Source organism: Notamacropus eugenii, chromosome X (assembly GCF_028372415.1).
Source record: "Notamacropus eugenii isolate mMacEug1 chromosome X, mMacEug1.pri_v2, whole genome shotgun sequence".
Lineage (NCBI taxonomy): Eukaryota > Metazoa > Chordata > Mammalia > Diprotodontia > Macropodidae > Notamacropus > Notamacropus eugenii.
This window is the reverse complement of record NC_092879.1, coordinates 33814499-33830436: the sequence shown is the minus strand read 5'-3', so window position 1 is coordinate 33830436 and position 15938 is coordinate 33814499. Positions and strand designations below refer to the sequence as shown.

General features: G+C 43.6%; 1 protein-coding gene across 25 annotated transcripts in view; it reads left to right on the top strand.

Annotated features, from left to right (window-relative positions):
• LOC140516445 (uncharacterized) overlaps positions 1 to 15938 on the top strand; it is a 269830-nt gene that overhangs the window by 57730 nt on the left and 196162 nt on the right. For 21 of the 25 annotated variants that reach the window (XR_011971366.1, XR_011971367.1, XM_072627426.1 and 18 more), the window contains one exon: positions 3503 to 3603. The exons of 3 other annotated variants lie outside the window; for them this stretch is intronic. The gene's annotated coding sequence lies outside the window, so the exon portion shown is untranslated. Of the gene's footprint in view, positions 1 to 3502; positions 3604 to 4547; positions 4650 to 15938 lie in introns of those variants that run through there. One more of the 25 variants, XR_011971368.1, reaches the window with a different exon arrangement.

The following is a 15938-nucleotide window of genomic DNA, read 5'->3' as shown; positions in this document are numbered from 1 at the left end:
GGGAATTGAGGCCAAACATGTAGACCACATATCTGGAAAGGTTAACAGTGAAAAAATAGAAAGGGACATCTTTGTTCAAAGTGAAGGTCCACCAGGCAGACGGGTGGCAGGAGGTGGAGGAAGACATAGTTCAGTGACAGTAACACTGTATAGATTACCTAAGATTATCTCAGGTTATTTGAGAGGGGCCTGCCAACTTTAGGGTGAAGTCATAACGGTCACTAAAACTTTCTGGTCCTCAGGTTCCTTCTCAGTGAAAAGCCTCAGTAAAAGTATATGACCGTCGTGTGCCCTCCCAGCCTACGTGGTATCTAACATCAGGAAAGTCAGCTTTCTAGGCCTCAGTTTTGCTTTCAGCAACAGCAATGAGTTAAATTATATGAGCTGAAAGGGCCCTGGTAGCCTTTGGGTGATCTCACACCAGTCACTCCAGCTTGCTAGGCCTTATTTTGGCTTTCAGTGAAAGCAGGGCTAAGGACTCCATTGTCTTAGAGAAGCCTGCTGGCTTATGCCTAATCCCAAACTAGTCACTTCAGCTTGTTAGGCCTCAGTATCCCTTTCGGTCCCTTGACAAGAATAAAGTAAGTGAACTGAGGGGACTCTGCCATTCTGTGGGTGATCTCACAACAGTCAGGTCAGCTATCCAGGACTCAGGTTCCCTTTGATTAACAGGAGAAGGTCGGACCACTTGATCTGACATGGGCTAGCCATTTTCTGGGTGATCTTACAAAAGGACCCTTCAGTCCTCTCAGCCTCAGTTTCCCTTTCTGTAACAACATCAGGTAAAACTCTTTGATTTCACAGGCCCCTGCCATGCGTTGGGTGATCTCGCACTAGTCACTTCTGTTTTCTAGGCCCAAGTTTCCCTTTCAATAACAGGAGAGTGTTGCACTGCATGGTCTGAGGTGCCCCTCACTGCCATCCTCTGGGGGATACTATGGCATTCACCTCAGCATTCTAGGCCTCAGTTTTCCTTTCGATAACAGGGCCTGATTAAATTGTGTCTATTGACAAGGCCATGCTAACCTATATGTGGTCTCACATCAGTCCTTTTTTTCCCCTTTTAACAAAATCAGTGCCTGGGACTAAATTAACTGACTGCAGCCTAGCAGCATATGGGTCAAATGAAACAATCAATCCAGCTCTAGGTCCCTCAGTTTCCTCTTCTGTAAAATGAGGCACATAGACTAAGTGGTCTAAGTTGTCTCTCTGCTTCAAAGCTAGAATACTGTATAGTCCTCCCTTCCACATCGAGGCTTTCCCCATCATGGTTTTGATACATTGCAAGTTGGCATAAGAAGTGAAATGAGAATTTTGAGGGAAGTTTTGTAGAAGCCCAGAAGACAGGTTTTGACCAGCAGATGAAATAAAGCCTATGGCCACAATCTTAACCCAAATTTTACGATCAAGTACTGTAAACAACCCATAACAGAAACATAGAAAAATCTGACTTCTTGTCTCCGACAGAGAGAGAACCAAAAAGTTTTACATGGATTCACCAGATGGAGGAGGTCCCCTAGTCCCTCAGCCCTGTGATGTGGAAGGGAATCACTGTCATGCAAAGGCAAATCCTCTGTACCTACGTCATCTTGTTCAGGATCTCTCCTCCTAGGCCCATCCTGCCAGCAAGGCCTTTTCCTCTGAACACCTGGCTGACAGCTGGGATTCTCTGAAAGGTGCTGGGAGAACACAGGGTCAGGTTCTTTGTTCAGGAAAGGCCTCAGACAATAGCTTTGTCTGGCTGTGGCCTAGGTAGCGTTGGTGCTGGCTGCCACAGGAAAACCAGCTGGAGCTGGAGGCAAGTCCCCACACTCCAGAGCAGGGAAAGCTGTTGTGGGGGGTGATCCCTGCCTTCTTCCTGGCCTCAGCTCAGCTCCCCCTTCCCAAAGGAGGCCCAGCCTTGCCTCTCCCCTTCCTCCATCACTTAGTCATCTTTCCTTTTTGCTTTGTTGTTGGTAAATCAATGTCCTTTCTTAAAAAATCTTATATTCCTATTTTTTGGCTTAGTTATATTTGCTTTCAAACAGTATTTATTAGTGAAATTCCTACTTGAAATAGATATCTAAGACTATTAAACATTATTTTCTAATCATGTGCATGGATATACACCTTGTAGTGCAAGAATAATTTTCAATGTCAAGTGGACTGTAATCCCCCCCATAAATCTCATGTACACTGAAGAATAAATATGCTTTTACTTTAAAGAAGGCAATATGCTTTAGAAAATTCAGAAATGAGAATGGAAATTCTGAAGGCATCAAATTTCTTCTACACTGGTTGTTGAATGTCAAATTGAAAGGTAGATTAAGTGATTTTCTGTGTAAGAGGATTTGATGTATCAAAGGAATTGATGTTATCTGAGTGGTAATAGCTGTGGTTTTATGTTTTTAAAATCCATGATGTTGGTCATGTTATTTGAAAGTTTTTAATTTTTCTTGTATTGTGATTTTTTGGAAATCATTGTATAAGAAATGCTGTGAATTTGAAAACTATACCTAGAGAGTGATGTAATTGTATCTTTAGAAAATTAACTTCTCTTTTAATTGGGATGCTGATAGATTATTACTTGAGCTGATAGAGAATTTAGTCACAACTTGCAAGTTAAGATTTTTTTGTTAACATTTTAACTGTGAAGCTCCTTGGGGACTTAGCAGGTTCGTTGGGAGTTTCTGTTTGGGTGGGATCATAAAATTCCATCAGCTTTTCTGACAGCATGTTGTGAAATTCTAAAGCAGGGGTGAGGAACCTACAACCTCAAGGTCACATGTGAACTTCTAGGGTCTCAGGTGCATCCTTTTGACTGAGTCCAAGTTTGACTGAACAAATCCTTTTATTAAGGAGATTTGTTCTGTGAGTTTTGAATTAAGTCAAACGGCAGCAATTGATGTCCTAGAGGGCCACATGTCACCTCGAGGCCACAGCTTTCCCACCCCTGTAAAGGAATGGAGTGGTTTAATGAGAAACTAGGATATGCCACAGTTGAAATGAGGGGACTTACAAATTTGATTTCTAAGAGGAAATTTTTATCTGAGAGACTGTTTGGCCATGGCTTATACAAATTATGAAATTGTATCTAGAGCAGTATATATTAAAGTCAACTAAATCTTAATAGACCCTAGATTTAAAGATTTTATGTTTACCTTATTAGGGGTTAATATGTAATCTCTTCAGATATGGCTATCTGTCAGCATGACAGCTTATAGGGGGTCACAGTATTCCTGAATTTTGAGCAAAATCCCAAGTGTGTCATTATACACACTGTATGTGTGTAATTGTAGAATGTGACTATTTTCTTAATTTCTAACGATTATGCTTCAGGATGGATTTAAACTAGAAAGGATGAATGTACATCCTTATATGAGTAAAATAATGATATTTGTACCCAATCCTAATTTAGGGTAAGATAAAATCTCTTGAGACTATATTTTGTTATCTTGTTCTGACTTTTGATTTCGAGTATGATCCTCTGAATTTTCATTAAGTCAATAATATGTCATTCAAGGGAAAAGACATGGGCTGCTGAAAGGGAGAGATGCTACATAAGAGAAATGCTACAACTCTGTGCCTGGTGAAGATTGAGAAGATGACCTTGCATAGGCAAAGGTAAGGGCTTTATGACTCAGTTTCCCTGTTGTGCTATTTCTTTTCTGAAGAGGAGATTTTTCCACCTGGCTAATCCTGAGCCAGGCCATAGCCAGGGAAGGTATTATATTCTGTTACTAACGTGGAATTTTGCTACATGATTCACTGTTATCTTTGAGTCTTCCATGGAAACGAATAGCCTTAAAGAAACTTTATCCTGCTATGTTTATGTCAGGTCAGCTCATGCCCTTGAAGGGACACTTTTGATTTTCTTATGCCCATGTCCTTCTCCCTTCCTTTCATAGCAAATTTCTCTAACTAAGGCAGGTGAGTTGTAAAAATTGTTGTTGTCTATATGATTCACCTTATTGTTGCAATAACCAGATATCTCTCAGGGACTACAATAGGGTGCAAGTACGAAAAAGATGAAAGGTTTTGATTTTCCTATCCAGTATTTGTGGTCAGTAATTTTTTCCACTTCCTAGCCTACGCAGCTAGATAAATAAGTCCTTAAGCTTGTCAGACCATCCCTTTGTTAATGTTTAAGCATTAAGATCAGATCTGTAGAATACCACCTCTGTTCTGCACGCTGTAATGAGATAGATAGATAGATGGATGGATGGATAGATAGATAGATAGATAGATAGATCCTAAAAGTGGACAGTGAAACAAAGATTTGATATGATCAAGATGTAAAAAGGTTATGTTTCAAATTTTATGTAAAAGTATCCAATTTTAATGGAAGAGTGAACTTCACTTTGAGAAAAGCAACAATATTAGACTGTTTTTTAAGAAACACTGCATATATATGTATATGCATGTATATACATACATATACCTGTATACATGCACAGATGCTATATGTGTGTGATTGTATTCAAAAATGTTTCTATTAAGAACAAGGACAAAAAGACAAATAAACATGATGGACAGTATATTTTAAATACTTTTCTTTTATTCTGAAGGTAATTAAGAAGAAGACTGAAAAGGTATTGAACAAAGTACTGAACAATCCTTCAGGTTCAACTGAATATATATATATATATATATATATATATATATATATATATATATATATATACATATATATATATATATATATACATATATATATATATATATATATATATACACATACATATATATATGAATTTTTAAAAAACTTTCTTCTTTCTTTCTACTGGGGTGTACAGTAATAAATTCTCAAAATTGGATTAAGTATTTTACATGTAAAATTGCTTTAATAGTAATAAAATATAAATTATAAATAATTTTCAAATATATACTTAATTTTAATACATAAAATATATGTTGTGTATAATTACATGATATAGAATATGTTATATATGATATATTATATATGTAATATATGTCTAAATATTTTATATATAATAATTAAATTTTGAATTGTATTTTTTTCTGTTTTCGAGTAGTCTAATATCAATAAGTAATATTAAGAGACAGAAAGGGTTATTTTCCAAGTCAGGCCCTTATGGATCCTTTAAAAGAGTCTTCCTGCATCCCCTTGATGGCATTGTCCATATCAGGTACAGGGTTCAAATGAAGATAGAACGAGCAAGTGTGTAAAAACTGAAATTCTCTGCCTTTTCAGAAAAAATTGCAGGTTTCTAATGTAATATTCTTCATGTGGCTTTGTTGTCAATAAGGTTAGTACCATTATATTTAAACTGGATTTCACCACATGAACTAATTACTGGAAAACCAAATTTCCAAAGCTATATTAGGCCTTACTAAATTGTCACAAGTCTAATCACTAGCAGATTTTAGCAACCTTACCTTGGCAACCTCTGCAAGTGAGTTAGAACCAGGGAGGCAGATGTACTAGGAAGAACCCCTGCACCTGCCCTGATGATGAGGTCTGTGCCCAAATAGCTAAGGGATAATGTTTGCAAGCACTTAGCGCTTCTTAGACAATAATCCTAAGCTGATGAAAGGCACATTTGGAATGAGGTAACAGAAACAAGCTGATCAAGGAGATCTTGCGTTATTTAATGTGGATGATCATTATATGTCTCTTGTGTAATATTTCCTGGTCTTCCGTTTACCTGCAGAGGTATATGCCCATAGTCAAATGTGAACATGTCCGTGAGAATGGGGGAAATTGTGATGGGAAATATTCTTCTTTCATTTCCTATTACTAATTACCTATGTATCTATCCATCAATCTCTCTGTCTGTTTCTTTGCTTGCTTATTTATTCATTTATTTTTGGTAAGGCAAACGGGATTCAGTGACTTGCCCAGGGTCACAGAGCTAGTAAGTGTCTGAGACCCCATTTGAACTCTGGTTTTCCTGACCCCAAGGTTGCTGCTGTAGCCATTGTGTGCCTTAGCAATCTTTAAAAAGAAAAAAACCTTTTACATCCTGAAAGAATGTATAAGATTATAACATGTGAAAGAATTATTTCTCTGCCACTGGCATAATTTCGTCTGTAAAAGCCTCTTTAAAATCCTAATTTTTTCTCAGGATTATTTTTCCACCTGCTGAACCTATGCTTAAGCCTAATGAAACCTAAGTTTTTGCCTCTCTAATTTCAACATTGTGGTAGATTTATTTCAGCAGTAGTAACATACCACACAATCTCAAAGGTATCTTTTTCCCATAATAACATAAACAAGACCTGGATATATAAATTAAGAACAAGCAGGTGAGATTTGAACCCAGGCCTCCTGATCCTAGGTCCAGAACCCATTCTATGACACCACACTGCCTTTCCTAGGCCCCCCAGTCAGCAGGGCTTCCCTTCTCCAATGTAACAGCACACGGAAAGGTATTTACTATTGGAGCATGAAAGGACTGCCAGCTTCCTTTCCCTTTTTTGTTGGGTAGCCTACTCCAACCCCTCCACCAAAGGGTTCCTAGTGCCCTTGGCAGCTGGGTCCTACAGGGCATGGAGTACCAGACCTGGAGTCAGCAAAAGGTGAGTTCAAATGTGGTCTCAGACACTTAATTAGTTGGTGACCCTGGGAAAGTCACTTAAGCTCTGCCTGCCTCGGTTTCCTCATCAATAAAATGGGGATCATAATAGTACCTCCCTCCCAGGGTTGTTGTGAGGATCAAATGATATACTGATGATAAAGTGCTTATCAGTACCATCAGTGCTTTATAAATGTTAGCTGTCACTACTGTTACTGCTTTGTGGTTGTTCAGTGCTTTATAAATGCTAGCTACTACTGCTACTTTGTGCTTGTTCAGTCATTTAGGGTTTTCTTGGCAAAGACACTGGAATGGCTTGCCATTTCTGTCTGCAGCTCATTTTCCAGCCGGAGAAGTTGAGACAGATATTAAGTGACTTGTCCAGGATCCCACAGCTAGTAAATGTCTGAGGCTGGAATTTGAACCCAGGGAGATGAATCTTCCGTATTACAGTCCTGACCCTCCATCCACAGGACCACCTGGTTGCCCTACTCCTCCTGCTCCTCCTCCTACTTCTCCTCCTCCTCCTACTGTCTTGAGGACTGAGGGCAATTTGCATGACCTGGTGCCAGTGTAGTCTGTAGGTATATGAGTAATATGTGTGTGTGTGTGTGTGTGTGTGTGTGTGTGTGTGTGTGTGTGTGTGTATGTGTAGCAGCTGCAGGACTGAGGGGCAGGAGTTGGAAAGGCAAATGTAAAAGACTGAGTTTTCCCCAACCTTCCAAAAAGCCAGAGTGGGAAAGTGTTAACCTTGGGGGTAGAACCCTGAGCCCTGAGTCAGGGAAGAGGTGAATAGAGACCAAAGCTAGTTAGAAGTCAGAACTAAGGACCTCTGCCTAAGAGGGACAAGTTAGAAGTCAGAACTAAGGACCTCTGCCTAAGAGGGACAAGTCAGACAGTCTTGAGAGCTACCAGAATGACCCGTTGCTGGGCCAACCACACAGGACTGTAGGCCTGACAGAGCTGGTCAGGGCACACAGGCTTAGGGGAGAACTGCTGAAACACAATACCGGTCCACCTCATTAGGGGCCATTGCTTCTAGAGAATGTAGGGGAATGTGAGTGAGCATCTCACACTGGAGATCAGTGCATGCATGCTTCCAGGATCTCTGTGTAGGAAGACGAGGTAGGGGAGGCCTCCAACCCAGGGTTATGGCCAAGAGCAATGTGGCTTTCTCTGTCTCAGGGTCTTTACCTGGTGCACCAAGGCTAGATGGCCTCCAGGATCCCTGATTCTATATAATGTCCTTGCAAATATCCAGTAGCACCCCCTTCTTCTTGGGCCCACAAAAGTTGGAGGGAGTGCACATGGGACGGGATGTTAGACCCCCTGCTGGGGCTACTGCAGGTAATAAGTAGAAGCTTTAGAACAAGGTTGAGTGGCCCTTACAGACACTTGGGGAGACCTCCCCACATTCCTAAGAGGAAATCCCCAGATGAACTAGGCCCAAATCTTATGGGGTCAGAGTGTATCAACACCAGGGCAAAGGCAAAACTCACTCTTACTTGATTTCATAGCTGGGTGTATCTCTGGGGTCTATTGGCACTCACAGAACAATAAACACACACATTTTTTTTATTTTGAAAAAATTCAATGTATTTTCAGCATCTGAACATTTTCATCATCTGAAGAAGGAACTTAGACATCTGTCAGTATAGAAAATATTTTCTTATCATGTAAATGTGTATTGGAATCAATTGGGGCACAGAGATAAGCAGGCAGAAGACATCCAACGTACCAGATAATCCAACACTCTCACCCCCTATGCCCTCCCATTAATGTGATGACATTCTTGGCACCAACAGTCATCAATCAAGGTTTTTGGACACTCAACATTCACATAGGTCCTAAGTGCTGAGATTTAAAAGCACAGAACCATCAAAATATGTATACCTTTTTTGGGCAGGAAAATCAGTATATTTTGGGACACTTGTAAAAGTCCTCTGAAGGAGGAACTTTGCCTCAATGCAGATGGTGTTTTTTGTCTTATCACTCAATTACGCATTGGAGTCCACACAGCAAACAGCAGAACAGTTCAATAATGGACACAGAGGGACAAAGCACGTGGGTGGTCATGTTGCAAGAAGGAACAGGTAACCATTTATCTGGTTATCCCGGACTACCCTGTTAAAGTGGCAGTGTCGTTGGCATTGACAGTCTTCCCTCAAGGTCTTCTGTCCCTGAGCAGTCCCACAGGTCCTAAGTGCTGGAGCCAAATGCAAAGTCCCCGGCATGCCATGTGGTCTTCCAGGCAGGCAGGCAGAGTCCCACTCAGCATTCCAGTCTCTATGTCCATTGCTGCAAGCACTAGTGACTGTTCTGCAAGAAGAGAAGAGGCTTCCTCCATGGAAGAAGTTAAGGAAAACATTAAAGAAACAAACATCAACCCCCCAAAGCACATTACAGGAACAGATCATTTTGGCAAGGTATGGGCTGATACAGCCAGTCTACTGGCACCAGGAAATGCTCATGCAGCAGGAGCCCAAACCAACATGCCTTTATGCAACTACTTTCAGATGGTCCTCAGAGGCAGGCTTGTAGTCGCTGGTTTCAAAAAACAGCAGAGAAGAGTTGTGGGCCAGATAATCTAGGAAATTTTGCAAATGGCTCAGCAGCACATTCATGCTGCTGTCATCCAGAGTAGTGCAGGTGAGCATTGGGCCCAGATGCTCAAAGAGACGCAACAGGTGGATACCTCCATAGAGCTCGCACATCTGGCTTGAGGGGTAGCTGACCACCAGTTCATCATACTGTGGCCTCTCGAAATCATAAAGCAGCTGGGGGCTTAGGAGTACATTAAAGTATTCCTTGAGCACAGCCACCAGGCCCCAGACAGCGCAGCTTTGATCTCTAGTGCAGTGCTTCCGAGGGAAGGTGGCATATTCATAGAAGATGGCATCTGCGCTGACCTTGGCTGGCAGGTTGCAGAGCATCTTCCTGAGGGTCACCATGTCCCAGTCTAGCACGAGCAGGGGCCTCAGGGACATGGGCAGGTCAACCTGGACTTCACGTCTGCCTGGGGTGGCATCCTGTTGGGGATCCTCAGCAACAGCTTGGCAGCTCGCTCCCCGTGATCTGGACTCTCCTTGTACCTTTTCAGAGCAGCTTCGCTTGGGGGGTGGTGGTGGCATCATTCCAGAGGTGCTCCCTTCACCTGGGTCGTGGTGGCCGTGACCACGACAGGTGCGGGAGCGTCTGCCCTTGAGGGCAGCCTGTTCCTGCTCTTTCCTGGCAGCGGACAAGCGGATAGCTTTGTTCCTATCCTGGTTCAACTGGTCCCGAGAGTAGCGGAGCACCCTTTTCTGGGGGATCCACTCGTACTCCCAGCAGGCGAGCGGCTCTTGTGGGGCTTCTTCGGGAGCAGAGGATAGTGGGCCACTGGTGCTGGCTCCCCCGACTCCCTGAGGAATGGGCGCGCTGCTCTGGTTTCTCCCACAGGGGGCCTCATGAGCCATGGCGCCCCCTAGGGAGCTGCTACTGGTGCTGGTGCTGCTGCTGCTGCTGCTGCTGCTGGTGCTGGTACTGGTGCTGGTGCTGGGGCCTGCTGGGCTGGTGCTGGTGCTAGTGCTGGGGCCTGCTTGGTTGGTGCTGGTGCTGGTGCTGGGGCCTGCTTGGCCGGTGCTGGTGCTGGTGCTGGGGCCTGCTTGGCCGGTGCTGGTGCTGGTGCTGGGGCCTGCTTGGCTGGGGTTGGTGCTGGTGCTGGGGCCTGCTTGGCCGGTGCTGGTGCTGGTGCTGGGGCCTGCTGGGCCAGTGCTGGTGCTGGTGCTGGGGCCTGCTTGGCTGGTGCTGGGGCCTGCTTGGTTGGTGCTAGTGCTGGTGCTGGGGCCTGCTGGGCCGGTGCTGGTGCTGGTGCTGGGGCCTGCTTGGCTGGTGCTGGGGCCTGCTTGGTTGGTGCTAGTGCTGGTGCTGGGGCCTGCTGGGCCGGTGCTGGTGCTGGTGCTGGGGCCTGCTTGGCTGGTGCTGGGGCCTGCTTGGCTGGTGCTGGTGCTGGTGCTGGTCCTGGTGCTGGTGCCTGCTTGGCTGGTGCTGGTACTGGTGCTGGTGCTGGTGCTGGTGCTGGTGCCTGCTTGGCTGGTGCTGGTCCTGGTGCTGGTGCTGGTGCTGGGGCCTGCTTGCCTGGTGATGGTCCTGGTGCTGGTGCTGGGGCCTGCTTGGCTGGTGCTGGTCCTGGTGCTGGTCCTGGTGCTCGGGCCTGTTGTGCTGGTGCTGCGCTTGGCCTTGGCACTAGGCGCTACTGACTCAGGCTCCTGGGCTGAGCCCGGGCCACAGTAACGGTGGGCCTTCCGGGACTTGGCACAGCGGGGGCGGGTCCCAGTCGCTGGGCTGTCCCAGGTCCCACGTGGGTACCGTACCAGGTATTTCACTTCCTTGTCTTCCACCATCACTTTGATACAGTGGCCCAGGCGCATGGTGGGGCCACGGAAGATCAGCGCCGGCTCCTCTTGTGGGAGCTCCTGGGCTGTCTCCCTCTCGGATGCGGAAAGCGCCATCCTGACTCGCAGGTGCGGGCCTCGAGCACTGGGGCTGGTGGCGCAGCTTCAGCAGGAGGGCCTCACGGCAGGAGGGCAGGACGGGAGGCTGGCCGGACGGGAGGCGGGCCGCCTCGCACCTCCTCAGGCCTCGGGACTGCCCCCGACTGGCTAGAAGGAGGCTGCCCCTTCTCGGCTCTGACTGGAATGCTCGTGCTCTCAGGGCAATGAGACTGGAGGCCGAGGCCCACTGCAGACAAGCTCCCAGAGCGTGGCTCTTTCCAGGAATGTGACTGGGAAGAGGAAGGAGAGCCGTTGGAGGCTCCTCTTATGGGCAGGGGAGCGAGGCTGTAAAGGGCATCAGCCAATCATCTGGCGCTGCTGGGGGAGGGGCGGGGACTGAGGCCAGTGGGGGAAGGGCGTGTAACGGTCTGGCCATCTGGTGGGGCGAAAGCGCCTCTCTGACTTCGAAAGTCAGCTTCCTGGCAGGGCCGTCCCCTCCCCCACCTCAGGTTCTCCATCTTCAAATGGGGAGCATGGGGGTCATGACGCTGAAACCTGCTCCATGGCTCATACTGTTTTTTGTGGGGGGACGTTAGCAAATTTTGAAATCACATTGCATTTCTGTGTTAGTTTTTTTCTTTGGGAATTGATTTATGTCTTGCTAAATTTCTTTTTCTGATACTGAGTTATTTAAGCAATCTAATTCTCTTCTTCATCTGGGTATTTTATATTTTTGTAATTTTGCATCCATTTCCTCTAACTAGTTATGTTAGTAAACGACTGCACAAAATAGTTTTTAAATTTTCTTCGGAATTATTGTGAGTGTTTCTTTTGCATTTTTGATAGGAGCCATTTGATATTCTCCTCTTTGAAAAAATCAGATGACCTAACTACTTCTTCATTTCATAATTTTTTAATTTTAATTAATTTTACTTTTCGAATAACCAGTACTTTAAATCCATCTGTCCTTCCCAATACTCGCGCTTCCCACTCCCCAGTTGAGTAAATTTTCAAAATGAAAAGCATATCCCTCAACACATAAGCACATTTTCTGGAAAAGAAAAAAAGTTCCCCCATTAGCCATGTCTAAAAACGTAGGCCCCTTTTTACCCTTTAAGTTCACCACCTTTCTGTCTGGACGTTAGCTGCAGGTTTCCTCTTTCTTCATAAGAGGTTTCTCATTTTGTCATCATAAACTCTTTCTGTGGATCCCAACGGTACCTTGTTCCTTTCTCCTCTAATTTGTTTATACTTTGACCTTGTACATCTGAGTCCTGCATCCATTTGAAGCTCTCCTTGGTGGAGGCTGTGAATGTTGGTCTACAGCTCAGTTCTGTCAGGTTACTTTCTAATTTTTCCAGAAGTGTTTGTCAACTAATGAGTCCTTCCTCCCACAACCTGGGACCTTTGGGTTTATCAGACAATTTGTTTCTGTAAGCTCTGTAACTAAACTTTTCTGCTGATAGACCTTTTTTAAACCAATATCAAACTGTTTTATGATTACCGATTTGTAATAAAGTTTGAGATCCAGGAGAGATAGGCCTCCTCACTTCCCATTTTTCCATTATTATGCTTCATATTCGTGACTGCTTTGTACCTCCAGAGTGATGGTTAAGTTATTTTTCTAGCTCTACAATGTATTCTTGTGGGAGTTGTATTGGGACAACTTGGAATAATTATGTTAGTGTTGTCATTTTTATTATATTAGTTCTACCTACCCTTGAGCAATTAAGTATTGATACTGATTGTTCCTGACAATTGTGATCTATAAATTAAACTGCTGCTTTGACCCTCCTGCCAGTCTTTTCTTCTTGTCTCACCCATGATCCCAGGTTCTTACTGTTCTTTTTAATCCGCCCTTCATGTTCCTCTCTCCAGCATTTCAGTTTATTTTGCTTTTGATTATTCTCTTACCTATCCTGCCCCCTCTCTTAAAGTTACTCTCTGGCCTTCTCTTGTCATTTTACTGTTTTCCTTTTCAGTTTATTGTATTTCTGTACTGAGATCTGTGTGTGTGTGTGTGTGTGTGTGTGTGTGTGTGTGTGTGTGTGTGAGTGTGTTGTGTTTCGGAGTGGGGTGTAATTTTGTTTAACTCCCTTTATCAATTTCAGATGAAAGTGAAGTAAAGTTTCTGGTATATACATTTCTCTCACCCTTTCTTCCATAATTAATTACTTTTCATCTGATTCCTTCATTGTATACATGATGATGATTTCCTTCTCCTTTCCTTCCAAGTATAGTGCCCCCATTTTCTCCTATTTTTACAATCAAAACAGAAGACAACCATCCAAAGGTCCTCTGTCTTATTTTCCCTTTTTGTAACCATTAAAGATAATAGTATTCCCATTCCTTCTTCAGCATGTAAACAATTCCTCCTCACATAATGCCCTTTCAGTTGAACAAATATATGGACCTTTCTATGTTTCTCTTGACTCTAATATTTCCATTTCAAAATGGCTACTTGGGTGTCAAGACTTTTTTTAATCACAGTTTTAGATGGTCTGATATTTCTTAGATTATCTTTCCTTGGCCAGTTTCTGGACCACTTGTTTTTCCTATAGTTTCTTACATTTTCTTATTATTTCTTTGTGTTTCTTTTTACTATTCATTAATTTTTGCGTGTGATTTATTTCTAATTAGTTCCTCTGCCAGGCCTAGAGGCCTGTATTGGGCTACCCGAGTCTTTCTTACCTGTCCCAGGTCTTCGGTTGGCCAAACCGGATAAACGTATGAGAGAAAGGACGTTCCAGAGTCGAACAGGGGTTGAGCTTTATTACAGGGTCTAGTTACAAGTGCAGGGTGGTCTTCCTTAGGAGGAAGAGGGGGAGATTTCCTAAGGAGGCTAAGCTTAAGGGATTGGAAGTAGAAGTACAAGCGGGGAGAGAGGGGGAGGGGAGAGAGAAGAGAAGAGAAACAGAGCCTACTGTCCTCTTGGCTCCTCACGTGCTAAGAGAGAGCTTTCAGGCTTCCTCAATCCTACTTAACCTTCAGCCGCACAGTTTGCATCTCAATACCGTGCTGTTAGGTAACTAGGTGTGCTCCAATCCGGGACAATCTCGAGGGCAGGGAGACTCCACCCATCACGTATCTCCCGGGGAGAGGCGGAAATACCCGAGCTAGCCGAGCTAGCTCAGTCTGACCTTCTCGAACCCCCGCTGTTCATGGAGGGCCTCGTAAGACTCTAAGATTTAGAAGTCCCACTTTTACCCGCCCGAGACCGTCCACACAGAATTGAGCTTCCAATCCCAACATTCCTCCAATTAATAAATTTGTTATCTTATTTAGTCATTGTTTTCTGTTTGATGCATTGTGATTTCCAGGGAATCCAGGTCTTGCCTAAGTTATCAATTCTCCTTGGCTTCTATCCTCTCTATAGATTTCATTATGCATCTCTTCTTTCATTTCTTCCAAGTACTGCTATAATCCTTTGGGCCAAAACTGTTTTCCCCCTGACGCTTCCCTTGCAGAGACAGCACCAACCTTCTTGTTCCTTGGGTTTACCTGTTGGGCCTCTCTCCCTTCAAGGTATTTCCTTACAGTATTCAGGTGAGTAGGAGGGATTGGTTGCTTCTCTCACCATCCCTTCACTAGGGTTAAGCTTGCCCATAATTATATAGCCCTTTCTTTTCTTCTTTCCTCTTCTATCACTGTGGTCTTTGTGTATATTTTTTCCTGGTTCTGATTATTTCGCTCCACATTTATTCCCATGAGTCTTCCCGTGAAAGGCTTGAGATTTATGATCAGCTTTAGATCTGTCCATCTTTGTCCCCCGCAACAAACAACCACACACTTCTCACTGTGAAGCACCTGAGTTCTACCTGCCAAAAATGGGGCATATAAGATAGTCAAACTATTTTTTATAACTAGGAAGTATAATGGTGAATACACATTTAGGACAGTTACTTTGAATGGTCCCTAAAGTGTAAAGGGGAGCATTTCTACAGTACCTCCTATGTGCCAGATACTGTGCTAAGAGCTTAGATCCTCACAGCAACCCTTCCAACTGGGTGTTATTATAATCCCCATTTACACTTAAGGAAAGTAAGGCAGGCAGGGGCAAAGTGACTTATCCAAGGTCACACAGCTAGGAAGCTTACTGTAATCATTTGCTGCTGTGTGTTGCATGTCTACTCTGTTCTGCTTATCTGTCTTTCTGTTTCTTAGCCAGTACCAGGCAGTTCTTACAATTGCTGCTTCATAGTTTAGTTTAAGATCCAGCACTGCTAAACCTACTTCCTTTACATTTTTCCTTAATTCCTTTGATATTCTTGATATTTTGCACTTCCAAATGAATTTTATTATTATTTTTTTCTAGCTCAGTAAAATAACTTTCTGGTTATTTTATTCAGATGGCATGGACTAAATAGATTAGTTTAGGCAAAATTGCCATTTTCATTCAAATGCTTTCTTGTAATTGCTTTTATTTCATCTTTGGTAGTGGTATATACACCCTATTCATTTTTAATATTGGTCGTTTGTTTTTTTTCTCTTTACTTATATTAACCAATGGTTTATCTATTCTTTTTTCATAAAACCAAGTTCAAGTTTTATTTATGAATTGAATGGTTTTCTTATATTCAATTCCATCAATCTCACCTTTAATTTTTAAGATTAATCATGTTTAATTGGAGTTTTTTAAATTTTTTCTTTTCATGGTTTTTTATTGTATACCCAATTCATTGGTCTACTCTGTTACTATTTTTCAATATAAGCCCTTTGAGATATAAATTTTCCTCTGACTATTGTTTTTACTGCATCCTATAGTGCCCGGGGCGACTCCCGGGCCTTCGCCTTCTACTTACCTATCCCCGGTCTTCGCACGTCTCCGGCCCCTCTCCTGGCTGGGGAAGGGGAATTCCCTCTCCCTGTTGGGGGAGGGGAATAAACAGGCAGAGCACCCGAAAGGAGTTGCAGCCAGCAAGCTTTATTGCGTTTCTTCTCCTCCAGC